General features: G+C 44.4%; 1 protein-coding gene across 2 annotated transcripts in view; it reads right to left on the bottom strand.

Annotated features, from left to right (window-relative positions):
- The window catches only part of LOC142497896 (free fatty acid receptor 2-like), a 59,269-nt gene that overhangs the window by 21,366 nt on the left and 10,577 nt on the right, over positions 1 to 27,326 (bottom strand). The window contains exon 1 of one of the 2 annotated variants that reach the window (XM_075606307.1): positions 2,179 to 2,332. The exons of the other annotated variant lie outside the window; for it this stretch is intronic. The gene's annotated coding sequence lies outside the window, so the exon portion shown is untranslated. Of the gene's footprint in view, positions 1 to 2,178; positions 2,333 to 27,326 lie in introns of those variants that run through there. 2 annotated transcript variants of the gene reach the window in all.

Below are 27,326 nucleotides of genomic sequence, written 5' to 3'. Positions count from 1 at the left end.
CCCTTCCCCAGCTCAACTACTGCAATCATTTTAATGTTGTGGTGGTTAAATTAACCGCGGCCGGTGGAGAGAGCGGGGCCTCTGTAAGTGCCGGCATGTTCTTCTTCTACCATGTGATGACATTTTGCCATTGTATTGTATTGTATTGTATGTCTTTATTTATATAGCGCCATTAATGTACATAGCGCTTCACAGTAGTAATACATGTGGTAATCAAATAAATAACAGATAATATAAATAACAGATCATGGGAATAAGTGCTTCAGACATAAAAGTAACATTAAGGAAGAGGTGTCCCTGCCCCGAGGAGCTTACAGTCTAATTGGTAGGTAGGGAGAACGTACAGAGACAGTAGGAGGGAGTTCTGGTAAGTGCGTCTGCAGGGGGCCAAGCTTTATGTATCATGTGTTCAGAATATCCACAGTGCTATTCATATGCTTCTTTAAGCAAGTGTGTCTTAAGGTGGGTCTTAAAGGTGGATAGAGAGGGTGCAAGTCGGGTACTGAGGGGAAGGGCATTCCAGAGGTGTGGGGCAGTCAATGAAAAAGGTCTAAGGCGGGAGAGGGCTTTAGATACAAAGGGGGTAGAAAGAAGACATCCTTGAGCAGAACACAAGAGTCGGGATGGTGCATAGCGAGAAATTAGGGCTGAGATGTAAGGAGGGGCAGAAGAGTTTAGAGCTTTAAAAGTGAGGAGAAGAATGGAGTGTGAGATGCGGGATTTACATGACAATGCTGTCACATGATGTGCATCGCCATGACAATATGACGTCACACAATACCATATCGCCATGACAACACTACATTATTCCCATCCAGACCCTGAATAGGTGTTTAATTAAAGTAAAAGAGAGAAAATAGGAGTGGAAAGAACCCTATAAATAGCAATATAATAGATAAATAATACCTCTGTGATCTTACACTAACCCCACACCCTGTAAAAGAGCTATTTTAGGGCCTGGATTTGAGAAATGCCAAGTTTAGCTCTGACCTAATGTAATGTCTTGTTAAATCCCTACGTTAGCTTTAACAGACCTCTGAGCATATGTGTTGTTAGTGAGAATGCCTCATTAGCATATCATTAGCACTAATGTCCGTTATAGTTCATGCAACGCCCTCTCCGGCCAAAAACAGCTCTTTAAAGATCCCTGATAGCACATAACGATGGATTAACTTAAGTAACTGCCTTGTTCAGTCTATAGCAGAGCTGTGGGGATCTGGGACTTAGCTGTACCCGCTAGCTCTATGTGGGACAGAATATGTTCAGGGACACACTGAGCAGCACTAATGGAAACAGGGGACCTCTATTTCACAGTAAACGTTCTATTAAACCATTTAACAAGAAAAGAAAATATCACAAATAAGTGTGGTGCCCAGGAATCTATGTATTAAGTATTCCTTACTTAGGCATGTTCATCCAGCATCTGAAAGCAGCAAACTATCAAGCAATTTTTCACATTTTTTTTCTGTTTGTCAGTGTCACATACGGCACCCAGCTAGCCCGCGACCTGCATATGGGACAAGGGTTAATATTCATGCCCGCCAGCGCTCCCACTTTTCACCTCCGCAAGGGTCTGTCAAAAGGGCAATATCTCCGCTACAGGATCAAGGATCAATACACAACCACAAGCTGCCTCACTCTTCATCTCCGCAAAGGTCCCTCAAATGAGTTCTCTCTCTCCTCAATCCGTCCCAATATACCGCCGCCACGAACAGCACACAAGTGAGCACGTGACATAGACATGCAACCAGGGTTAATACACACGGCTTCTCTAGCAAACCCCCCTTTCTCCCCCGCCAGGAACCAGTGAGTTAATATTAACCCTTACTCAATTACAAATCCTATCTATCCACTGCCACCACCTGAGGGTATGCAAATATGATGAGAGATGTCAGATTAATATTTGCTAGGTCCCTGTTTATTATAGAAAAACTATGCACTTAACACACCAAAATCAGTTGTAGGAACATGAGTCCGAATATGTAAATTACTCTCTCCAGAGCGTGCGCCAGTTCATTCAGAGCCCGACGCATGAAGTATTAAATGTTTTAATATATATATAAAAATACAGTGCTTAGGTTACAGACAAAGGATTATGAAAAACATACACTTAGAATAAAATGCAGAACAGCTTCTTAAAATAAAAGGGTAAAACATAAAAGAAAACCTATACTTTACCAAATGCCATAGATTTTCCCCAGATAGGCCGCTGGTTCAGAATATGAGGTCTCACGTGCTTAATGCAAAGCACTCTTCTGGTGAGATCCAATTTCCCACTTACTGCTTAGTTATGCCCTGTGCTATCTGTGTCCTCAACTGGTTTGATGATATATGTATATGTGAAGGGGGAGGTATACCAAGTGTGGCGCTCATATATATAGTGTTACTTAAAGCAGACCAGTGAAACACATAATATAATAAATAGTGATACTTATACAAACGGCGGATGCAGCTGTAACCCGGTGTAGGATTGCTTTCTCAATCCTTGTGGCAAGTGGAGAAGGGGGTCATCGGGAAGCGCATACCATGTTAAAACAAAAGACAAATGCTTATGGTGCAATAAAGTAAAGTCAATGCTGTGATGTTAAACTGCTAGCTTGAATGAATGTACAGAATACTCACAAACGTGAGATAGATACTGGCACATAAAGGTATCTTTAAGGGGTGGCTGTAATCCGTGCAAACGGGATATCACCAGACCGATAGTCTCCACACAGGACCTTAAGGTAAGACGATACTGGACATAGTGTAGACTGTATAACACATTTAATACGAGATAAAAACAAATCCAATCAACTCACATGATGTGTGTAATAAAAAAGCATTTAGATCACGCATGGATCTCTGCAACCACTGCAACTGGATGGGACTTCTCTTGGGTTTCCCTCTGTGCTAGTGTGCGTTCCATGACTGCGTGTCACCGGCAGCCGGAAGTGACGACATCCGCATCCAGAGGTTCCGGTTGGGGCGAACAGCGTCACTCTACGCGTTTCACCTTTCGGTTTCTTCAGGAGTGACGTTGTATAAGATCTGGGGAGCTTATATAGTGTAAGCTCATCTCTCATAGGTGTATATATAACAGGGATAGTATGGTACATGTTTAGCTGTGATCGCCAAGGCAGATTGGATAATGGGCCAAATTAGTATAATAAGGCACCATAGGTGATAGACAATAGCAATATTTAAAACACAAATTACATATATAGTGTTAGTCTTCTACATCAGACATATGTAGAATTCAAAAAGATATCACTATTACAATTTATTAAAATCTTATTAAAAGCTCACTTAAAAACTCATTAAGAATCAATTTAATTAGTGAAGTTGAACTGAAACGGGATCTATAATATCACACATCAAAGAACATAGTGGTGGATGGTGTCTATCGGGGAGATAGAAACGAAACGTTAAAATGCATAAAGAATAAAATTCATAGGTTGACATATTACAGTTAGGTTAACATGTTATAGAAATGGTTTGATGTCAAATTCCAGGTTCAGACCAGAGGGGGACATTGTTTGCAACTCATACATCCAGAATGATTCTCTCTTAAGGAGAGCTGAATGTCTATTGCCTCCCCTCCAGTGTGACATGACTTGCTCAATTGCTTTAAAAGTTAACCCCTTGGGGTCTGAGTTGTGCACTAATAAAAAATGGTTAGAAACGCTATGTGTTGTGAGTTTCTTTTTAATGTTGCCAATATGTTCTAAAATGCGTGTCTTTAGGGGGCGGATAGTTTTCCCTATGTACTGAAGACCGCACTCGCACTCAATGAGATATACCACATAATTTGATCTACAATTAAGATGCTGTTTTATATTGTAGGTTTTATGTGTAGCGTGCGATTTGAAACTAGTGGTTGTTTTACAACTATAATGGCAAGCAGTGCACATTTTACAACTAAAAAATCCTTTCAAGGGATTTAACCAGCCAGTGTATTTAGATTCATTTTGTCTTCGTAGGGCACTCGGGGCCACAAATTTTTTAATGTTAGGAGCCTTTCTATACAACATTTTAACTCTATCTGGTAGATGTTTTCCAATAATGGGATCGTTCTTCAATATAGACCAGTGTGAGTTAAGGATGTTATTGATTTTATATGCATCCCTGTTGTATTGTGTAATGAATGGCACATGAACACTGTTACAGGGTGGGTTTTTAACTGAAGGTTTCAACATTGATTCCCTTGATGTTTTTACAGTTTTTTCTAAAGCATTTTTGACGACATCCTCTTTATATCGTCTTTCCCTGAACTTCCTTGATAATATCTCCGACTGTTCTTTAAACACATTGTTATCTGAACAATTGCGTTTAAGACGTCGATATTGGCCATATGGAATATTTGTAATCCACCTATTGAGATGGCAGCTGGACTGTAGGATGTAATTATTAGCATCCACATCTTTAAAATAATTTTTAGTTTTGATGATATTGTCCTCTAAATAAATGGTTAGGTCAAGGAAGTTCACGGAAGAGGCACTAAAGGTAGATGTAAACCTTAGGTTGAGTTCATTGTTATTTAGGTACAGAAGAAACATATTGAGATCCTCTATCGTACCTTTCCACACAAAGAGGATGTCATCTATATATCTCCGCCATGTGACCAAATTTGCGTCCAGACCCATCCAAGACCATATGTATTGGTCTTCCCACATTGCCATAAGGAGATTGGCGTAACTGGGCGCAAATTTGGTCCCCATGGCGGTCCCACACAGTTGTAAAAAGAAATCATCACAGAACCAGAAGAAGTTCTTATTTAGGACAAATTCGATACATTTGATTAAAAATTCTATTTGTATGTTGGGAATATTTCCCTCTTTTTCCAGAAATAGCCTCACAGCTCTGCATCCATCCACATGTTTGATTGATGTATACAGGGCTGTCACGTCAGTGGTGACCAATATGTAATTGTTTTGCCATTGGATGTCATTTAACAGTAGAATTACATCTGTGGTATCCTTTAGATATGATCTCTGTTTTTTCACAATATCTTGTAGATAACTATCCACAAATTCTGATACATTCGCCGTCAGAGATCCTATACCGGAGATTATTGGTCTTCCGGGGGGATGCGTAAGATCTTTATGTATCTTAGGTAAGAAATAGAATACGGGGAATATTGGATCCTCTACATTTAGGAATTTGAATTCATGTTCTTCCAATATTCCCCGTCTTCTCCCATCCTCCAACAGAGATTGTAATTCTTTTTTGTAATAGGTTGTGGGGTTATTTTTAAGTTTTTGATATGTATTAGTGTCACCCAGGATTCTATTGGCCTCCAGCATGTAGTAGCTGTGGTCCATGATCACTACACCTCCTCCCTTGTCTGCTGGTTTTATTACAATTGTTGTATCCAATGACAATTCTTCTAGCGCTATTTTTTCATCTTTTGTGAGGTTAGTATGTTCTCCACTCTTTTTATATGAAAGGGCTTCTAAATCTTTGGTCACTAATGGAAAGAAAACTTCCAGATGGTTTCCCTTGGCAAATTTAGGGAAAAACTGAGATTTTGGTCTAAATTTAGAGTGTACATATTCTGGACTTCTCAGTTCTGGAGTTATAGGGCTATCTGTACTATTGTTATCTGTCTCATTCCAATTTCTGGTTTCTGCTTCTTTGCTCATAAAAAATCTCTTTAGAGTGAGTGACCTTAGGAATCTATGTGCATCAACATAAAGACCAAATTTGTTAGGTCCAATGGTAGGGGCAAAAGTGAGTCCCTTGCTAATAACTTTATTTTGACTGGCTGTGAGAGTTTTCTTACTGATATTAAAAATATTTTTATTTAATGAAGTTAATAAAGTTTTCTTGTTTTTCCGTGTTCTACCCCCTCGTCTCCCTCTGACATGCGTCTTTTGTTTCTTGGTTTTGTGCTGGTGCTGGGAGTCATTAGGGGGTGAGATGGGTTCTTGGTCTCCCGTGAACTCATACACCCCCTGGGTGCTAAAAAAGTTGTCTGCTCTTTCTGTTGTCCAATTTTCACATTTTCCTTCTCTGAGGTATTAATGATGTCATTTATCTCTAAATGTTTGGTTTTTTCCTTAGCTTTACCCCCCACTTGTGGATTTTTTATTTCCACTTTTTTAAGTAAAATCTGGGGTAAGAAGCCAGCATGATTTTTCGGGTAATTGTCAGTAAATTTCCCTCTGTACGAAGTGTCCATATCAGAGGTAGATACAGGGTGTTTTTCAGGAGGATCAGGACTAGGCTGAGATTTGCGACCATTTTTGGAACCCTTGTTCCACGTCCTCTCAATGCCTTTTGCATAGTCATCCTGATCTCTCCTGAATTTCTGCAATTTAATTTCAATTACCTCTTTTTTAAAGACATCAATGTTTTTCTGCATCTGGCATCTCTCTCAGTATAGTCTTTGATGTTCTCAAGAGAACCTAATTCTAATCTGAGATCTTCTATTTCTTTATCTAGTGTGATTAGATGTTTCTCTTGCTGTGATAACCTTTTTGAATTCTACATATGTCTGATGTAGAAGACTAACACTATATATGTAATTTGTGTTTTAAATATTGCTATTGTCTATCACCTATGGTGCCTTATTATACTAATTTGGCCCATTATCCAATCTGCCTTGGCGATCACAGCTAAACATGTACCATACTATCCCTGTTATATATACACCTATGAGAGATGAGCTTACACTATATAAGCTCCCCACATCTTATACAACGTCACTCCTGAAGAAACCGAAAGGTGAAACGCGTAGAGTGACGCTGTTCGCCCCAACCGGAACCTCTGGATGCAGATGTCATCACTTTCGGCTGCCGGTGACACGCATTCGTGGAACGCACGCTAGCATAGAGGGAAACCCAAGAGAAGTCCCATCCAGTTGCAGTGGTTGCAGAGATCCATGCGTGATCTAAATGCTTTTTTATTACACACATCATGTGAGTTGATTGGATTTGTTTTTATCTCGTATTAAATGTGTTATACAGTCTACACTATGTCCAGTATCGTCTTACCTTAAGGTCCTGTGTGGAGACTATCGGTCTGGTGATATCCCGTTTGCACGGATTACAGCCACCCCTTAAAGATACCTTTATGTGCCAGTATCTATCTCACGTTTGTGAGTATTCTGTACATTCATTCAAGCTAGCAGTTTAACATCACAGCATTGACTTTACTTTATTGCACCATAAGCATTTGTCTTTTGTTTTAAGATGGTATGCGCTTCCCGATGACCCCCTTCTCCACTTGATGATATATGTGTAACACCCCTATCCCCCCACCACCCCCATCCCCTGGCAGTATATATACCTGTATACACTGACAGAGCATAAAACACAAAAAAGGGCGCAGGAGGGAATACAAAGGAAAAAAGCAAAATTAGTGATAATGCAAAATAATTTAATAATGACACAAAAACATACAGTATGACACATAAAAATAGAGAAAGCAATCATGCCGCTGCTAAACAGACATAAATATAATTTACACCCTCCTTCTCGTGTTTGAGTTTATATAAGAAACAGTTATCAACCACTGTCACATTTCAATGACTTGTATAAAAATGACATAATGTTGGGTTACAAACTATTAACGTGCAAATCATTTCCAAGCACGCGTTACTTGGAATGGTATGTAAGCATCCAGTTTGGCAGGAGGTGCTTGTTAATCCTGGTGATGGGGTACGCCAGTTGGCATCTCATTGCAAAACAGAGCAGGAGATGTTGGAAACCACACACCCCGGAGATGCTCTGCATATAGTAAATCTATTGTTAAGGATTTTATTTATAATTTAGTAGCGTGGAAAGATACAATGTTTCTAGTGTCTGCTTTACCCTTCATCAGGTATCAATAGTTGTCAACTGGTGTCAGATTTTAATGTTTTAGGTAAAAAAAATTATATCACTGAAAAAAAATGGACACAAAATCATAAGAAATCTGACACTGAGGCAACTCTACTATTTATCAAAACTACAAACAAAAATTCAATATTGAGTTTTATTATCAATATAATTAGATTAATGACTATTGAACAACAGGCTTTGTTATTTCTAAAATCTGATGCTTTGATATTTCTTTATTGAAGACAATGTTTTAAGCTCTGCCTCCCCTGCCATTTACAAATCGGGGGGGACAAGTAAAATATTTTTACCAGTACTCTTTTGGTTGTTTTAAGTTAATATTGCAACAAACAGGCATTGTCTGCAGAATTACATGAAGATCGGTCCATATCAGCATCAGGACACTTGAGTTTGCACACAAATCTCGGTTACCCTTATGCAATGCACTGCAATCTGTCAGCAAATAATAAAAACATTGCAATCTCTCTCAGAAAATTCTAGCTGAAAAAACCTGGAACCCTGGAAACCTGGAACCCCGTTCTGCAATGCCAGCTGCAAGTTAGTAAGTACACTGGCGACACACTTTATTCGAGCTCGGCTAGTCCCACGAATTCGGGTATACCCGGGTGTATTGAGGTTTGTGACTGTTTTCTGCCCGAGTATATTGGGTTATTTTCCAGGCAGGGATTGAAGCATTTTATTCCCGCTGGCTGCAATACTGCACAGTATATATATATATATACTGCATTACAATTCATGAATTTATGCCATCTGGTAGACACGCGAAGCATTGCAGCCTATTAAATCCTAATCATTATCATTTAACAGATCAGCCGCCCGTCAGCCAGGCATGAACCCAGGCTGGGAAGGCAAACGCAACGGGGCTTGTCAGAGGTGAGGAGCGGCGCATTCCAGGTATCTGCCAGGTACATACCGGGTATTTGCTCGAATAAAGTGTGTCGGTGCAGTAGGTGAGAAGGTTAGTTTATAGCTGCAGTAAAGTACTGTGCTGCTTCTTATCAAAGCTTCCAGGCTGTGAAACTGGTGCAAAAATCGGCATCTCATATACAGTAGCAAGGAAATAAATTTTTCAGAAATCATTGAGATTTATTTGATACTAAAAAGCTGATGCTTAAGTCTTATACCAACAAAGATAGCAAAAGAAGGGACTAGAAGTGGTCATGCATTATCTAACAAAAATAGTTCCTATATCCGAATATTATTTTATTATACCCCCACATTTTTTATTCAGTAAATATTTATTCATTCTGATATAAAAAAAAGTGCAAATGTATTGAACAGTAAAAATGATTATTACAATTGCATGACATTAAGTGTCATCGTGTTGGTAACACAACCAGTGAGGATGCGAAATGCGCATTGGTTTTGTTCTAGCAGAGGGGGCCCCCACATGCTGTTGTGAGAGACACGATGGAGGTCCACAATTTAAAAACTGTAGGTAAAGGATTAAACACACTCTGCTCTGACCGGACATACTGTGCATGAATGAATCCTCACATCCAGTTTAGGAACTGGAGCAAGCTGCACAGGCCCAGAACTGCAAGTAATAAATATTTGTGAATCTGTTATATAGAGCAGTGGTGTACTGTACAAACTGGGGGAAGCTAGATTTTATTGGGGTTCAGCAGTAATAAAGATCCCCCGCGCTCTCCCCCCAGGCATTTAAATTAAATGCTGGGGGACCGCACGAGGCCTTATATTTTCACTTTAATTTGCTTTCCGGGGGCCTTTAATAATGAATCCCTGTTTATTACCGTATAACCACCAATGAAATTGACACAAACAAGGCTGCAAGCTTTTCAGAAAGCCCGCATGTTTTAGAATCCCATATCGGCTCCTACAGTCCAAACAGATTTAGGGGCCTATGCAGAGAGCAGCGAATTTTAAAATTGGCGAGTTTATTAAAAAGTAGCTTTTTTGGAGAGTTTTATTCTCCATATGCAGAAATGTGCGAATTCTGCTATGTTTAACATGAATGCGTGTGGCGAGTTTAAATTGGCGAGATGCGCGCTTCAGAAATGTGTAAAAAAAAATTCGCGCCTTTTTTTTCCCTTTGCTATGGCCGCGAGCGGCAGCTTCATGCCAATTTTTTCTGGCGAGGCAAAAAGGAGACAATCGCGCCATTTTATTGGCGCGAACAGCCGCTAGATGCCGTTCGCGCCTCTCTGCATTAGGATATTTTTAAAACTGGCGAGATGGAGGTTCTCGCCAGCCGCGAGGCGAGTTTTAGAAATAGAAAAGAAAAATTGGCGCGTTTTTCGTAACTCGCCATTTTCTGCTGTTTTCTGCGCGATTTTCTCCAAAAAATGGCGAATTTTGAAATAGCGCTGCTCTCTGCATAGGCCCCTTAGACCCATGGAGGCACAAGAGGAGTTAGCAACGAACACCTAACCACTCATTCATAGCAATGTTCCCAGTGATGTTCGCCAAACTGCTCAGGGATTTACATTCAGTCCAATTGATATAAAAACACAGAATAGTAAATTGGATCATTACAATCTGCTCAATACATTGATTATTTTTTTAGCAGGTCCCAAAATAGATTAAGTGGTACCATAGACGCGCATAGAACAACTAGGCGTAGATTCACAAAAATCATATGTAACATTATGTTAATCAAAGTTAATGCATGGCCTGCATGGCGTTATTTGTAACACTCTTTATTGTAAATGTCATGCAAATTAGCTCATTATAGCCAATCATATCCATCCCAGATTCACTTAGCAATGTTAAGGTTATTGTTGGCAAATACCACTACTTTATTTGTCATATCTGATTCTGGTATTAGTCCCATGCAGACCCTGAAATACTGTAGGGCGAGACACAGAGGGAGACAGAGGAAGAGAGAAGGAGAGAGACAGAAACAGAGAGGGAGAGAGACACAGAGAGAGGGAGACAGAGGAAGAGAGAAGGAGAGAGACAGAAACAGAGAGGGAGAGAGACACAGAGAGAGAGACACAGAGGGAGACAGAGGAAGAGAGAAGGAGAGAGGGAAGAGATGCAGAAACAGAGAGGGAGAGACACAGCGAGGAAGAGACACAGAGAGAGGGAGAGACAGAGAGAGACAGAGGAAGAGAGAAGGAGAGAGACACAGAGAGACACACAGAGAGGGAGAGACACAGAAAGAGGGATAGACAGAGAGAGAGAGAGGGAGAGACACAGAGAGAGAGAGGGAGAGTGGGAGAGAGGGAGAGTGGGAGAAAGACACAGACACAGAGAGAGGGAGAGACACACACAGAGAGAGAAGAGACACAGAAAGAGGGAGAGAGGGAGAGATTGAGAAAAAGAGAGTGTAGTTCTGCATTGACAAACGTTTGATACAATTTAGGTTGACCCACACAGACATACAGTAATAAGTGACAGGAATACAGTTATACCATTTTAATAATTAAAATGTTCCCCTTAAATGATTTGACACTCGGTAGAGTAACTACGTGTACAGTATGAACAATATCAACACTGCCACAAATGTGGACATTGTTTAACCAGATAAAGTAGTCTATTAGGCCCATCCAGATCATTTTACCCTCACACTTGACCTTGAGTTGTTATTGTGCTGGTAGAAATATAGATTATTCCATGTGGTCGAATAGCAGAGTCAACAATACCTACGATAACATAGTGCATCTTGTACCAGTCCTTCCCTAAGTCTATTTACAGACAACCTGACCCAATCTGTCACTCGGTATGTGCATAATAGGCTGATTTAACAAGTCCTCTCTATTAAACTGATTTATTGACACAGCTGTTGTCTCATAGAAATGAATGTATAAGAAATCATATAAAACCGACAAGTGCTATTGTCCGTGCCTCAAGCGTGTAGGTGAAGAAGAAACTAGTGAAGCAAAGTAAGGTCACACAGAGAGGATAAAGTGCTGCATTTCTGCTGTTTTACTGCTATTCATTAGGCACCATTAGAGATATTTCTGCCTCTGAGGGAAATGATGAACTATGATAATGAAACAACTATAGATAGGATGTAGGCTTTAATTTTAGTAGAATAATAGACCTTTGCTATTTATCATGTGAGATAAATCTACCACAGTCCCCTTCCTATTGCAGTAAGCAGGAATCTCATTTTAATATCCGCTACCGACCAATATGTAGCCTAGTGCCCCTGGCTATAGCCTGTCCACTGGCCTCAACACTATAATTCCTGATAGGAACAGGCAGTGTTGGGGTTAAACTCCTGCGCAGGGCCTAGCCTGCAGTTGCAGCCTGGATAGGTACTATGTTGCTTTTCCAGGGGCAGACCTAAACCAGCAGTTGGAGTGTCATACCAGGGGGGGTACTGACTGGGTCACATGTATCTGGTGTGATGCCTGTCAGTACCTGGACCTGCCCTGTTATGGGGCGGAGTACAAGCCCTTCCCCCTGGGTATAAAAGCTGACACTCCACCACATTGGTAGTGGTGGTTAGGAGCTTTGTGGTATGGTGTGATATCCTTTTCCCTGCAAGAGGGTAAAGGAGCTGAGGAGGGACTCTTGGGGCCTCAAGCCCCTGGAGTCTGCTCCAGGGAATGGAGATGATGCCATGCTGTCTGACAAATAAAAATGCCATTGTACCCGTAGCAATGTGTGGTCATTGTGCAGGAGAATTGCCTGTGGGGACCACCATGCTTTCAGTATGGATCCTCATGGGATGGAGGCGCTGCACCGTGAGAAGGAGAACGCCTGCCCTGTTGCTGCTCCCACACAACATCCACAGAGCAACTCCGACCTCCTGTAACAAGCAGGTGAGCTACAGCACAAGGGAATCACCCATGTAGTGGCCAGATCTCCCGTGGGAGGGGGGAACAGGTGCTACATACACAAATCTATTCATATATCTCCATCTCTCCTCCATCTCACCTTCCTTCACCACTTCTCTGTTCACATGAACTCCTTTCTTACCTGCGTCCTCTGACACCACACAGCTATATCCCCTGCACTAAAAAACACCCCTACAAATCATCCTCACACATCCTCTTTCTATCCATGCTTCTCCTCCTTGCTTCTGGGGATATCTCTCCCAATCCTGGTCCCTGTCTTATTCCTACATGCGCTCGTCCTTGCCTGCCAATTGCAACCTCTACTCCTTCTGGTGTAAACCCCTCCAACCTCATACCCATCCCTTGCCACCCTCCCTCCTCTCTCCCTTTCTCCTGTGCTCTTTGGAATGCTCGCTCCCTTTCTAACAAGGTCCTCTCTGTGCATTACTTCTTTCTCTCTCACTCTCTGCTCCTATTTGCTATAACTGAGACCTGGCTCACTCAGTCTGACTCTGCCCTGGAAGCTGCCCTCTCCTATGGTGGCCTTTCCTTCTCCCACACTCCGCGCACTGATGGCAGGGGTGGAGGCGTGGGGCTCCTCCTCTCCTCTCTCTGTCGTTACCGAACCCTTCCTATTCCTCCCTCTCTTGCTTTTCCCTCCTTTGAGGCTCACACTGTCCAGATTTTCTCTCCTCTCCCTGTTCATGTGGCGGTCATCTATCGCCCACCTACCTCTACTCATCCCCCTTCTGCCTTTCTCTCTCACTTTGAATCCAGGCTCTCTTTCTTCCTCTCCTCAGACTCCCCTGTTCTTCTCCTTGGGGACTTCAATTGCCACATTGATGACCCCTCTCTCCCTTGGGCTTCCCGCTTTCTTTCTCTAACCTCTTCTTTTGGCCTTCAACAGTGGACTGCAGCCAGCACCCACAAGGATGACAACTACTTAGACCTGGTTTTCACTACCTACCTTTCCCATCGTACTTTCAGTGTCTCTTCTGCTAACACCTCCTCCTCCTCTATTGATCTCTCTGTGGGTGTACCCCAGGGCTCTGTCCTGGGACCTCTTCTCTTTTCTCTGTACACACTCTCTCTAGGTGACCTAATAACATCTTTTGGGTTTAAATATCACCTCTATGCTGACGACACACAAATATACTTTTCAACACCCGACCTTACACCTGCTATACAGACCAAAGTTTCTGAATGTCTCTCTGCTATATCATCCTGGATGGCCCTCCGTCGCCTTAAACTCAACATGGCTAAAACAGAGCTCCTCATACTTCCTCCCAAACCTGGCCCTACTATCTCCTTCCACATTACTGTTGGAACTACAATCATTCACCCAGTAGCCCAAGCACGCTGCCTAGGGGTCACACTCGAGTCCTCTCTCACATTCGCCCCTCACATTCAAAACATTTCTAAAACTTGTCGCTTTTTCCTCCGCAATATAACAAAGATACATCCTTTCCTCTGTTGCTCGACTGCTAAAACTCTAACTCAGGCCCTCATTCTCTCCCGTCTTGATTACTGTAACCTCCTGCTGTCCGGCCTTCCTGCCTCTCACCTGTCTCCCCTACACTCTATCCTAAATGCTGCTGCCAGAATCACTCTACTCTTTCCTAAATCTGTCTCCGCATCTCCCCTCCTGAAATCCCTATCCTGGCTTCCGATCAAATCCCGCATCTCACACTCCATTCTTCTCCTCACTTTTAAAGCTTTACACTCTTCTGCCCCTCCTTACATCTCAGCCCTAATTTCTCTCTATGCACCATCCCGACTCTTGTGTTCTGCTCAAGGATGTCTTCTTTCTACCCCCTTTGTATCTAAAGCCCTCTCCTGCCTTAAACCTTTTTCACTGACTGCCCCACACCTCTGGAATGCCCTTCCCCTCAGTACCCGACTAGCACCCTCTCTATCCACCTTTAAGACCCACCTTAAGACACACTTGCTTAAAGAAGCATACGAATAGTACTGTGGATATTCTGAACACATGATACATAAAGCTTGGCCCCCTGCAGACGCACTTACCAGAACTCCCTCCTACTGTCTCTACACGTTCTCCCTACCTACCAATTAGATTGTAAGCTCCTCGGGGCAGGGACAACTCTTCCTTAATGTTATGTTTATGTCTAAAGCACTTATTCCCATGATCTGTTATTTATATTATCTGTTATTTATTCGATTACCACATGTATTACTACTGTGAAGCGCATGGCATAGTTTTAAATATAACTAGGTTTTCATTTTATTCTCCCCTCTGATCTCTGGACTGCATTCTGTACCTCTTCTGCATGCTCACAAATCAATGTCCATTCAATGCAAAGGATCAAGAGCCCTCCACCCGTCAACCCTCTCTGCTCATGAGTGAGGACAATACCTGCAGACACCAGCAGTCCCAATTACTCTGTCCTTCCCTGAATGCAGCAGCTTGTCTGGTGCGCCCACGTGGTCCAGTGTCCCGGGCAGATACAGCTCTCACGTGGGTACCTCTGAGTTCCAGATGTGATGACATCAGAGGGGGCATGGATCGCTGGGTTAGCCAATGCCTATTGAATAGACATACTGTGCAATGTGGAGGTGTTCTGTGCTTGTGTTTTAATGAAAACATATTGAACCTGGATGGTTAAGGGACCATCGCAACAATCTGTAACCAACCACATTCATCTACTAACCTACATGAACTCCTTTATCTAAGTTATACTATGTAACTCATTTATATAATAGGAATCTAACTAAGAATAGTCACATTTGCAGCAAATTCAAATGTTGGCGAATAATAATTTGCCCATCCATAAAAATACATTTTGCCGTGCAAACAAACTGAACGATAATTATTTAGAAGAACAGAGTATTGCGCGTATAGTGCCTTTGCGACGGCGACACGACTTCGCTCCCAAACAAATACATGGACTCCGTCGCAAGAGCTTATAGTAAGCGCGACAGAGTGAGCAAAAATGCGTAAGCCACATGTGACTGCCGCTAAACCAATCAAATTGCGTGGCTCGCCCCTTTTAGTAACGTCACTGGCCTTGTCGCCAGTGACATCTCTAAAAATCAAATGACAACTTTCGGCAGTGGCGACGGCGACGGGTGACGTCATCGGTCGCGTTGCTGTCGCCAGCGCTATAAGAGCGGCCGTAGTCTTGCATGAGAGCTAGCTCAGAGCTAGGCTACAATGTTGCAGCTTCCTGGCACATGAGGTATGACTCAGAGCTAGGGAGATTCTAGTAGCTCCAGTGACCAGTGAGGTGATGCTGTGCAACACTTTGTTTTGCCCATGGACTAGGGAAGGAAAGGTTCACACCCCCAGGGTATACAAATTGGGGAACTGCCCTTTAGGATTAGGTGTGTCCTGGGGACCTGAGAGAAGAGAGGCCTGAGAAGGTGAGCTGGGTTACGTGGGGCCCAGTTGTGCCAGAGTATAGACCCCAGGGAAGGTAAGCAGAGCAGCCATGCATATCATCAGGCAGGAGAATACAGGGGATGCCTTTCTCCTTGCACAGAGCATGAAGGGATATTACTAACCGTGGGGTCCTGGAGCTAGGAGACCAGGAGCAGTTACCCTAACGTAGGAGGGGGTGAAGCCAGCCGACACGTGGAAGCGGGTGAAGCCAGCCTACACGTGGAAGCGGGTGAAGCCAGCCTACACGTGGAAGCGGGTGAAGCCAGCCTACACGTGGAAGCGGGTGAAGCCAGCCTACACGTGGAAGCGGGTGAAGCAGCCTACACGTGGAAGCGGGTGAAGCAGCCTACACGTGGAAGTGGGTGAAGCCAGCCTACACGTGGAAGCGGGTGAAGCCAGCCTACACGTGGAAGCGGGTGAAGCCAGCCTACACGTGGAAGCGGGTGAAGCCAGCCTACACGTGGAAGTGGGTGCAGCAGCCTACACGTGGAAGTGGGTGAAGCAGTCTACACGTGGAAGGGGTAGTGTGAGGTGCTAGTTCTGAAGATCTACAGGAAGCTAAAACCTGTCCTGATTGTTGCTGTTTGTTCATGCTGATGACAATAAATCTCAACCAGTTTGCAAAGTTCCTGGCAGTCTGTGATAAGTAATATACCAGGTAAAGGAGGCGGGGGGTGGGGGGTGGGGCAGGAAAAAACCCTCGCAACTGCTAAATAAGTGTAAAAGTCTGATCGGCGCTGCATCTGGGGTGATCACTATAAGGCCGTGTCCATAGAAGGACAAGCCGTGCTGAGGCGTGCAGACGCTCCGCGCTGAGCCCCCGCATCCTCAATGAGGATGCCTTGAGAGGGGGCTCACGCGAGCGTCCGCAGGCGTGCTGACGAGTTGGAGGTTTCAGCCGAGCGCCAAGCTGTTTTTCAGCGCGCTGTCGGCTGAAACCCTCCAATCGCAGCACACCAGCGTCAACGTCACGGCGCCGTGGCAATGACGTCTGTGCGTCGCGGGCGATTGGCCCAGCGACGCACTGACCCCGCCTCCAACCACCTCCCCCCGGCTACCTTCGCGCACGCTGGCTCGCCTGCCAGTCCGTGCAATCGCGCTAACTGATGCAGGCGAGCCTCAGCGTTAGCGCGCCTCCGCTCTCCCCAAACATCTATGGCCCGGGCCTAATGAACAACAGAAGAGACAAAGAACCCCACTGCGAGAGCTCTCACATCACCATAATCACAGAAAACGTGGGCACACTTAATAGAACCTTATAGCTGAGAGTGAAAGGTGTGCTCAGGTAATTATGTGAACATAAAAACAGGTTTATTAGAGAGACTTACTCTCAGAGTAAATAAGGCGCATAAAGCCTCAGTGGAATGAAGGGCTGCGTGTGACAAAAAGCGAATTAAAATAGGGCAGAAGGGCAAAGGGTTAGTGAGAAGGCTGACGTATATGCCTCTCTAGCCCTAATGAGCTAACTGATAGTTAGGGACTACCTCAGGAGGGGGCCCTGCAAATGGTCAAGAGGGTGGTGAGTGTGTAAGAGATAAGTGTAATCTCAGTGTAGCAGTGATGTGCTCACTACCCTCACTGCCTCAGGGCCCCCTCGTTATCTCTCCCCTACTCCCCCTACCTACTCTCCATTACTCCCCCTACCTACTCTCCATTACTCCCCCTACCTACTCTCTCCTACTCTTCATTACTCCCCCTACCTCCCCCCTACTCTTCATTACTCCCCCTACCTACTCTCCCCACCTCCTCCCTACTCTCCTGGACTCTCCATTACTCCCCCTACCTCCTCCCTACACTTTCCCTTCTCCCCCACTTCCCTCTACTCCCCCTTACTCTCCACCTCCTCCCCCTTACTCTCCACCTCCTCCCCCTACCCTTCTCTACTCCCGTCACAGAGACATCCTTGGCCTGCACTGCTCACCCCCACCCACAGAGATTTGTTAGTGACTGTTAAGTAACTGTAGACAGTTTATAAACAAGCACTCCAGAAAGACGTTTGCTGCGCTGGCTCCTGTTTATATCCCAGAGACACATTCAGAGGGCCCGGCTTACTGTTCTGTACACTTTCTTCCTCCGACATTAAGCCGCAGTAAAAAGATACATGCAAGCTCAGAGCATTGAGCCTTTTAATACCAGGAGACCTTCAATCCCCTGAAAACACCAGCCCTGTCACTGCTGCCGAAAGCCCGTAGATTTGGGACCATGTTTACTAAGGGCTGCTCCATAAGACCCCTGACTGCCCTTTTTTCAGAGAGAGACCCAGTGATGTATTTCAAGCCTTCGTTCTCGATTGACAAGACATTTTTGCAAGTTGCAGTCATACACATTATTGTTGCATATTGCAGCACGTTATTTTGTATAAGGAGAAAAAGCAGCAGGTTTACCTTTAACTGCTTCACTGCTGGCTGATCCTTTCATTCATTTTGCAAATGTGTTTCAGGTTCCTCTGGCAGGGAAGGGTTTCATTTTTACCACCGTAAAAGCAAGGTTATGTAAGGACATGTGGGGAGGTGCGGGTCACAGAGAAGCGTTGTTTCAAAGGGCCATACAATCTATAATGTGTTATTTCCAAACCTGCTACTGTCAACATTGACTAAATATATTCAGTTTGTCATATTTAGCACCTAAGATTCACAGGAGGTTATTTTGTAACGCCTACCGCAGGGATGGCCAACATTTTTCTGGCGGGTCTAAAATGGGCACAATATTTTTGAGACACAAGGGGGATTGAGTGTATAAGACAGAGGGGGGATTGAGTGTGCGGAGGGATTGATTGTGAGAGGGGGGATTGATTGTGTGAGAGAGGGAGATTGAGTGTGTCAGAGAGAGGGGATTGATTGTGTGATAGAGAGGGGAGATTGAGTATATGAGTGGAAGGGGGATTGAGGGTAAGAGATAGAGGGATTGTGTTTGAGGGGGGATTGAGTATGAGAGAGAGGGATTGAGTGTGAGTGGCAATTGAGTGTGTGAGTGGGGGTTGAGTGTGAGAGAGATGGGGATTGCATTTAAAAAAAAAGGAGGAATTGAGTGTGAGAGAGAGGGTGGATGGTCTGAGAGGGGAGGGTGGGATTGAGTGTTTAAAAAATAGGGTGAAGGAGTCTGAGGGGGATTGCGTGTGCGAGTAAGGGGTGCATTGAGTGAGAGGGGGTAGATTGTGTGAAATAGAGAAGGGGGATTGAGTGTGTGAGAGAAAGGGGATTCAGTATGATAGAGAGAGGGCCAATTGAGTGTGAAATAGAGAAGGGGGATTGAGTGTGTATGTGAGGGGGGGTTGAATGTAAGAGAGGGGGGATTGAGTGTGTGTGAGAGAGGGGGGATTGAGTGTAAAAGAGAGGAGGGATTGTGAGAGAGAGGGGGATTGAGTGTGTGTGAGGGAATTGGGAATTGAGTGTGAGAGGTGGAATTGAGTATGAGAGGAGGAATTGAGTATGAGAGGGGGAATTTAGTTTGAGATGAGTGAGGGGTTGTGTGTGATGGAGAGTGGGGGTATTGAGAGTGCGGGAGAGAGGATTATGTGTGTGAGAGAGAGAGGGATTGAGTCAGAGAGGAAGGATTGAGTGTGAGAGGATGGGTGTTGAGTGTGAGAGGAGGGATTTCGTGTGAGAGATAAGGGGACTGAGTTTGAGAGAGGGGGAATGAGTGTGAGAGAGGGTGGGGGCCATTCCAAATGCTATCGTGCCACCCCTGCCCTCCCCTCTGCAAACCAGCGCCAATGCTTTCACAGGAGAATTATATACCAAAATATGCAGGATATCTGCGAACATATTGACTATTCCAGCTACACAAGGATGTGACCAGACACAATGTTCCTGCTGCCGGGGGAACTCCCAGAATCGTGACAGGCAGCTGTAAATCTCACAGTGGGGGTTCCAGTAGGAAGAAGGCCCCCCTCCCCCCCGCAGGCAGCCGCAGCTTTTAGTCTGAGGGACCGCGGTATTTTGCTTTTCATTTCACCGCTCCACGGCATCATCTATACCTGATACGTAGAAGGAAAGGAGCACAGCATCCGCATCAGTGGATCAAAAATAGATAGGGCAACTCCAGATGTAGTAACATTGCAATGAAGGTGTGGGAGAGATTTTTGATCCACTGATGCTGTGCTCCTTTCCTTCTACATATCCTGATCTCTACCATTGAGGATTGAACACTGCAGAGTTTTCCCGGTCTGGATGTCACTGTCAGGTTAAGGGCAGCAGCCCCTCTGTATTTACCTTTTCAGTGCCTGCTGTTTTATTGCTCTAACCCCTATGGGTAGGTAATCACTTACAGGTGACCAATCTCTGTGGTAGCCAGGTGGGCACCACTAGGTCCCTTAATCTCCCTTGGGTGATCTCTGTTATTATACAGTTATTATGGACATTGGGACTATACTCTGAACATATTGTTCTTATACAATAGCGCACTTACTGGTGAAGCACCATCTACCAAATCACCATCATCCATACCTGTAGGTTCCTTTGTATTATGGTCCTTCACAATGTATCTAGATAATTGATATTCAACCGGGGTTGAATCTCAAGGAAATGATGGTGAGGAGTAAAGTTTTCAACAATACAACCGAATGCAGGACAAGACCATGCCAGGACGCAGAATGCAAAACCTGCGCAATGCTCCACACAGCGGGCACAATACAAATACCACACAGGAATCTGGAGTACAAAATCAGAGGAAGGTTCACCTGTTCCACCAGCAATGTTGTGTACCTCATCATGTGCATGAAATGCCCAGGGGGCTGCAACTACATAGGTGAGACGGGACAGGAGCTAAACAAGAGAATGAACCTGCATCGCCACAGCATCACACGCGGAACAAGAGACAGTACTATCGGCGAACATTTCTCTGACTTCGGCCATAATATGAACAATCTGAAGGTGGCCATACTCAAAGGTAATCTTAGAACACCGAAAGAGAGATGGTTGCATGAATACAAATTTATGAAACTGTTTGGGACACTCACCTTTGGCCTAAAACAAATCCACAGCTTCATGAGCCACTACCCTGACCCTCTCTTCAAATGAGTGCAAAAGCCCATGTCTATACATACTGTGCTATACGAATGCACACACACAGCAGTCCCTTACACATACAAATGTACAATGTAATTCTATCCCTATATACCAATAGGGACTACATAGTATCCACACACATTTCCAGTAATGCAACACCCTCTCACATTTCAACACCTACCCACACTACTGGTATACACTCCCCCTCCACAAAAACCTTTTGTAAATCCCTGTACACACTGTGGGAGCTTTATACATTTATATTTACACACAAACTCATAAAAAACATTCAGGGACCATTTAACCCATAAGTCATAAATCACACAGTACTGCACAGGGGAGAGGGATAGGCTTCACCCAAAGATAACATTCCAGGCTGCCTGTTTTAAAGTAAAATAAATTCTTGCTTTACCCATTGTAACATCGCCCGAAGAAGAGATCAGTGTATCTCGAAAGCTCGCACAAATAAAAGCATTGCGTTAGCCACAGAATGGTATTGACTATTTGTTTTTGATTATTAAGCTAGGCTAACACGGTACAGAGATATATATTGCTTTAAGAATGTTATACACAGTATTATACTGTACAGTATATCTGAGTCAAGAGAAACAATCTATAAATACAGTTGTTTGTAAATAGCGTACAGGACAAAAGCAAACAGCAGGTACCTGTACTATAGCAGAGGGACTGTATTCACACATGTTCAGTTACTTACAACCCCCAGAAAGTACAAATAGTCTTTAGAAAGATCCCCCCACAGGAGAAAGCCTCCAATGTGATTAAGTGCAGGGCTGGCATTAAAAAAACCCAGGTGGACAAACAAATTCATCGCGGTCAGGATTTTGGTTCCCACACAGATATATCCAAATACACACATCCAGAGTACGTGAGCTCAAACCAATCTGTTTTCCAGCCCATTTTATTAAAAGGAGGCAAATAGAAAAAGGCCACTTATTAGCAGGAAGATGATCTGACAACAAGAACTCTGGGATGAGGAGATGAAGGGGAGGAAGTTCTGACAAGAAGCTGCAAGCGAGAGAAACACAGGGAGAAGCGGCTTTAAAGCGGCAATCCAAGCCCTGCTTTTTAAAAATCATTATTGTTTTACATAGCATTGAAGCAGGGCGCCTCCACAGCGTACCCCCACTCGTTTCAGCTCCTGCTTACGGATACACAGACCTCTATAGGAGGTGCTGGTACCCGCCCCTGCTTACAGATACACAAACCTCTATAGGAGGTGCTGCTACCCGCCCCTGCTTACGGATACACAGACCTCTATAGAAGGTGCTGGTACCCACCCCTGCTTACCGATACACAGACCTCTATAGGAGGTGCTGCTACCCGCCCCTGCTTACGGATACACAGACCTCTATAGAAGGTGCTGGTACCCGCCCCTGCTTACCGATACACAGACCTCTATAGGAGGTGCTGCTACCCGCCCCTGCTTACCGATACACAGACCTCTATAGGAGGTGCTGGTACCCGCCCTGGCTCAGCTACCAGGGATCACGTAAGGGGCCGCTTTTCCAAGCTCTCGCGCCCTGCGGGCCAATAGGAAGCCGTGACATCATCCGGTGCGGCTTCCTATTGGCCCGTGTTACCTCGGGGGCTTTAAAGTTGGCAGAGATACCGCCACCCCCTGTACAGGTCCGCACAGTATCTCGGGATGCCAGGGATCCGCAGAGCTTAACTGAATGTGGAAACCCCCTGCTTCAAACCCTCGTTAAAAAATAATAAATAAATAAAGCGCATGAATTAAGAACACTCAGGAAGGGATGGAGGAGACGCAAGGTGTATCTTTGTCACATAATATAATAATAATAGCATGTTCTTGTATAGCGCTGCTAGTTTTACGCAGCGCTTTACAGAGACATTTTGCCGGCACAGGTCCCTGCCCCGTGGAGCTTACAATCTGTTTTTGGTGCCTGAGGCACAGGGAGATAAAGTGACTTTCCCAAGGTCACAAGGAGCCAACACCAGGAATTGAACCAGGCTCCCCTGCTTCACACTCAGTGCCAGAGTCAGTGTGTTACTCACTGAGCCACCCCCTCTCCGACATGTAATATCATTTAATAATAAAAATATTGTAACGTATTGTGTCATTATATAACAATATATATAAATGTAACAGCAGTTTGATTTGGTTACATCAATACAATATTTGTTATAGTCATGTGTGTTTGCGTTTCTATGTCACGCTTCCCAAAGGAACAGGACATGCAGAAGCTGTATTTCTGACACAGGAAACGCGCAAAATATTTCACTCAAGCTTATTTCTTTTTTATCTACACATTGAAGGGCTTATCTATTACATTACATACAACTGTTTCTAAGGCTAATGCTTCATTGTGGGATCTTAATTACAAGTACCAGGACAATGAACAGCACCTGTCGTATCCCTACAATATTACACAACCTAATATTGCTAAACACACATATCTAGATTAAATACAGTATTGTCTGGGTAAATTCGACCCCTCGCAGCACTGAGCAGGACATGCTTTAGATTGTAAGTTCTTTGACGCAGGGCCCATCATACCTACTGTACCAATATATGGCAATGGTGTAAGTGTCTTCACACCCTATTGTATCGCAGAATATGTTGGTGCATTACAATTAAATGCTAACAGTATTATTATAACACAGGACCGAGTTCTGCTTTGCGGAGTAGGTAACTGCATGTGTAGAACTGACTGATATGCGGATTATATTGTGGGGATAGTTGTGCTTTGCAAAAAGCAGGATTAGGATCTGAATCAATGTTACCATTGATCCAATTGTGAATTGTTTTCTCTGCTTGTAGTTATCAGGTTGCCTACGTTATTGTAAAAAAAAGAATAACAGGAAAGGAAGCACTCTGGGAAAAAGTACATTTTTATTATTGGGCATAGTAGCTCAAAAACTATTATTATCATGATAAAATGGGTGTGAAACACCGCCTGGAGACCTGCAGTATGTGTACTAAGGCATTCTGTATGCTTTTTCTCACCCCCGAGACCTGACATTCTAAAGAATATTGGAGTACCTCATGGAAGATCATTTCAAGAAACTAGTAAGATGGATATGGATATGCATATGGTTCACGGGGAATCTGAATGTGGGATAGGACCATAGAGGATCCAATATGATTAACGAACAACGGCACATGGATTTTAATCAAAAAAGAGAATTTATTGTGCCATAGACTACAACATTTTGGCCTGCTGGCCTTTCCCAAGTAAAGTGACTTTTTTTTTTTTTTTTCGATGTGCAGCAAATGCCCATGATTTTTGCATAGAACCATAGAGGGGCATTTTTTGCTACTCTTTTTTTCCTACTCTTTTTTTCCTATATATAGTTAAAGTGGTTTTAGAACCATTTTTTTATCATGACATGGATTGTTTTTAAAGCTGCTGTACTATGCCCAGTAATAAAAATTGATTTTTCCACAGAGTGCTTATTTTCCTTTTATTCTCGTCTCCATTTTTTTAACCCTATGGGAAGAAGGGCTCCCGAAATATAGCACCTTTTATAAACTGTTAGTGATAATAGGAGATGTTCTTATTAAGAGTGCTGAGTTGGAGACTATTCCTGCATAGTAAGGGATTTTTACAAGCACTAAATTGATCTACATCAGGCCTGCACAACTCGTAAAGTGTGAAGGGCCGAACTGCTCCAAGGAAAAAAAAATTGGGCCGCACGGGTAAAATCATCATCATCACCATCATCATCATCTTCCTCCAGCACCTCATCATCATCCTCATATCTCCCCCAGCACCCCTCATCATCATCCTCATATCTCCCCCAGAACCCCTCACTATCAACCTTTGCGATACTCCCCATCTATCTCATACCCCCATCTCTCCCCCTCACCCACACACATAATACTCCCTCTCCACATCAAACACACAATACCCCCCTGCACAGCACACACATCACATCCCCCTTGCACCTCACACCCCTCTCCCCCTTGCACCTCACATCACTCTCCCCCCTTGCACCTCACATCACTCTCCCCCCTTGCACCTCACATCACTCTCCCCCCCTTGCACCTCACATCACTCTCCCCACTTGCACCTCACATCACTCTCCCCCGTGCACCTCACATCACTCTCCCCCCTTGCACCTCACATCACTCTCCCCCCTTGCACCTCACATCACTCTCCCCCCTTGCACATCACATCACTCTCCCCCTTGCACCTCAAATCACCCCGCTTGCACCTCCAATAACCCCCCCTGCACCTCAAATTACCCCCCCTGCACCTCAAATCCCCCCCAGGCACCTCAAATCACCCCCCTTGCACCTCAAATCACCCCCCTTGCACCTCCAATCGCCCCCCTGCACCTCACATCACCCATAGGGCTCCAACAGAAATCATGGGGCCCGGGACAAATGAAAGGAGCAGCCCCCCCCCGAACCCATAGCGCACCTACCATGAAAAAATATATTTTAGCTCGCAACTTTTACTTAACTGTTTTCTTATTGTGATACAGAAAAAAACACTACATAGTTACATAGTTACATAGTAGATGAGGTTGAAAAAAGTCTTCCGTCCATCAAGTTCAACCTATGCTAAATTTAGGCAACAGATACTTTATCCTATATCTATACTATACTTACTTATTGATCCAGAGGAAGGCAAACAAAAAAACCCATTAAGGGGAAAAAATGATTCCTTCCTGACTCCAAGAATTGGCAATCGGTTTAATCCCTGGATCAACATATTTCCCATGTATACTTATTTGGTATATCCCTGTATACCTTTCCCATCTAAAAAGATGTCCAACCTTTTTTTGAACAAATCTATTGTATCTGCCATCACAGTCTCCATGGGAAATGAATTCCACATTTTAACTGCCCTTACTGTAAAGAACCCTGGGCCTCATGCAGAGAGCATAGAATTTTAAAATTGGCGAATTTCATAAAAAGTAGCTTTTTTGGAGAGTTTTATTCTCCATATGCAGAAAAGTGCGAATTCTGCTATGTTTAACATGGATGCGTGTGGCGAGTTTAAATGGGAAAGATGCGCGCTTCAGAAACGTGTAAAAACAAATTCGCGCCTTTTTTTCCCCCTTTACTATAGGCGGCGAGCGCCATCTTGCCATCTTTTCCTGGCGCGGCAAAAATGCGAAAATCGCGCCATTTTCTTGGCGCGAACAGCCGCTACATGCCGTTCGCACCTCTCTGCATTCGGAGAGTTTTAAAAATGGCGAGGTTCTCACCAGCCGCGAGGCGAGTTTTAGACATAGGAAAAAAAAATTGGCGCGTTTTTCGTTACTCGCCATTTTCTGCCGTTTTCTGCGCGAAATTGAACAAAAAATGGCGAGTTTTGAAATAACGATGCTCTCTGCATGAGGCCCCCTTTCCTTTGTTGTTGGTGAAATTTCCTTTCCTCCAACCTTAACAGATGGCCCCGAGTCCTTTGTACTACCCGTGGGATGAATAGTTCTTTTGAAAGCTCATTGTATTGTCCCTGGATATATTTGTATATAGTTATCATATCCCCTCTTAGAAGCCTCTTTTCTAATGTAAATAAATCTAATTTAGCTAGCCTCTCCTCATAAGTTAGAATGTCCATCCCCTTTATTAATTTGGTGTCTCTTCTCTGCACTCTCTCTAGTTCCATAATGTCTTTTCTTAGGATTGGTGCCCAAAATAGTACTCCATATTCAAGGTGTGGTCTTACTAATGCTTTGTAAAGGGGCATAATTACATCTCCCTCTCCTCATACCTCACCCCTCCCCTCCTCATACCTCCCCCCTCCCTCTCCTCATAACTCACCCTCCTCTCCCTCTCCTCATACCTCACCCCTCCCTCTCCTCATACCTCACCCCTACCATCCTCATACCTCACCCCTCCCCTCCTCATACCTCCCCCCTCCCTCTCCTCATACCTCCCCCCTCCCTCTCCTCATACCTCATCCCTCCCCTCCTCATACCTCACCCCTCCCCTCCTCATACCTCCCCCCCTTCCTCTCCTCATACCTCACCCCTCCCCTCCTCATACCTCCCCCCCTCCCTCTCCTCATACCTCACCCCTCCCCTCCCCATACCTCACCCCTCCCTCCTCATACCTCACCCCTCCCTCCTCATACCTCACCCCTCCCATCCTCATACCTCCCCCCTCCCTCTCCTCATACCTCACCCCTCCCCTCCTCATACCTCACCCCTCCCATCCTCATACCTCACCTTTCCCCTCCTCATACCTCCCCCCACCCTCTCCCTTCTCCCCCCTCTCTCTCCCTTCTCCCCCCTCTCTCTCCCTTCACCCACCCCTCTCTCTCCCTTCACCCACCCTCTCTCTCCCTTCCCCGCCTCTCTCTCCCTTCTGCCTCCTCTCTCTCCCCCTCTCCCCCCTCTCCCC

This window comes from Ascaphus truei, chromosome 6 (assembly GCF_040206685.1).
Source record: "Ascaphus truei isolate aAscTru1 chromosome 6, aAscTru1.hap1, whole genome shotgun sequence".
NCBI classification, from domain to species: Eukaryota; Metazoa; Chordata; class Amphibia; order Anura; family Ascaphidae; genus Ascaphus; species Ascaphus truei.
The sequence above is the reverse complement of the archived record's forward strand: the minus strand, read 5'-3'. Positions and strand labels throughout refer to the sequence as shown.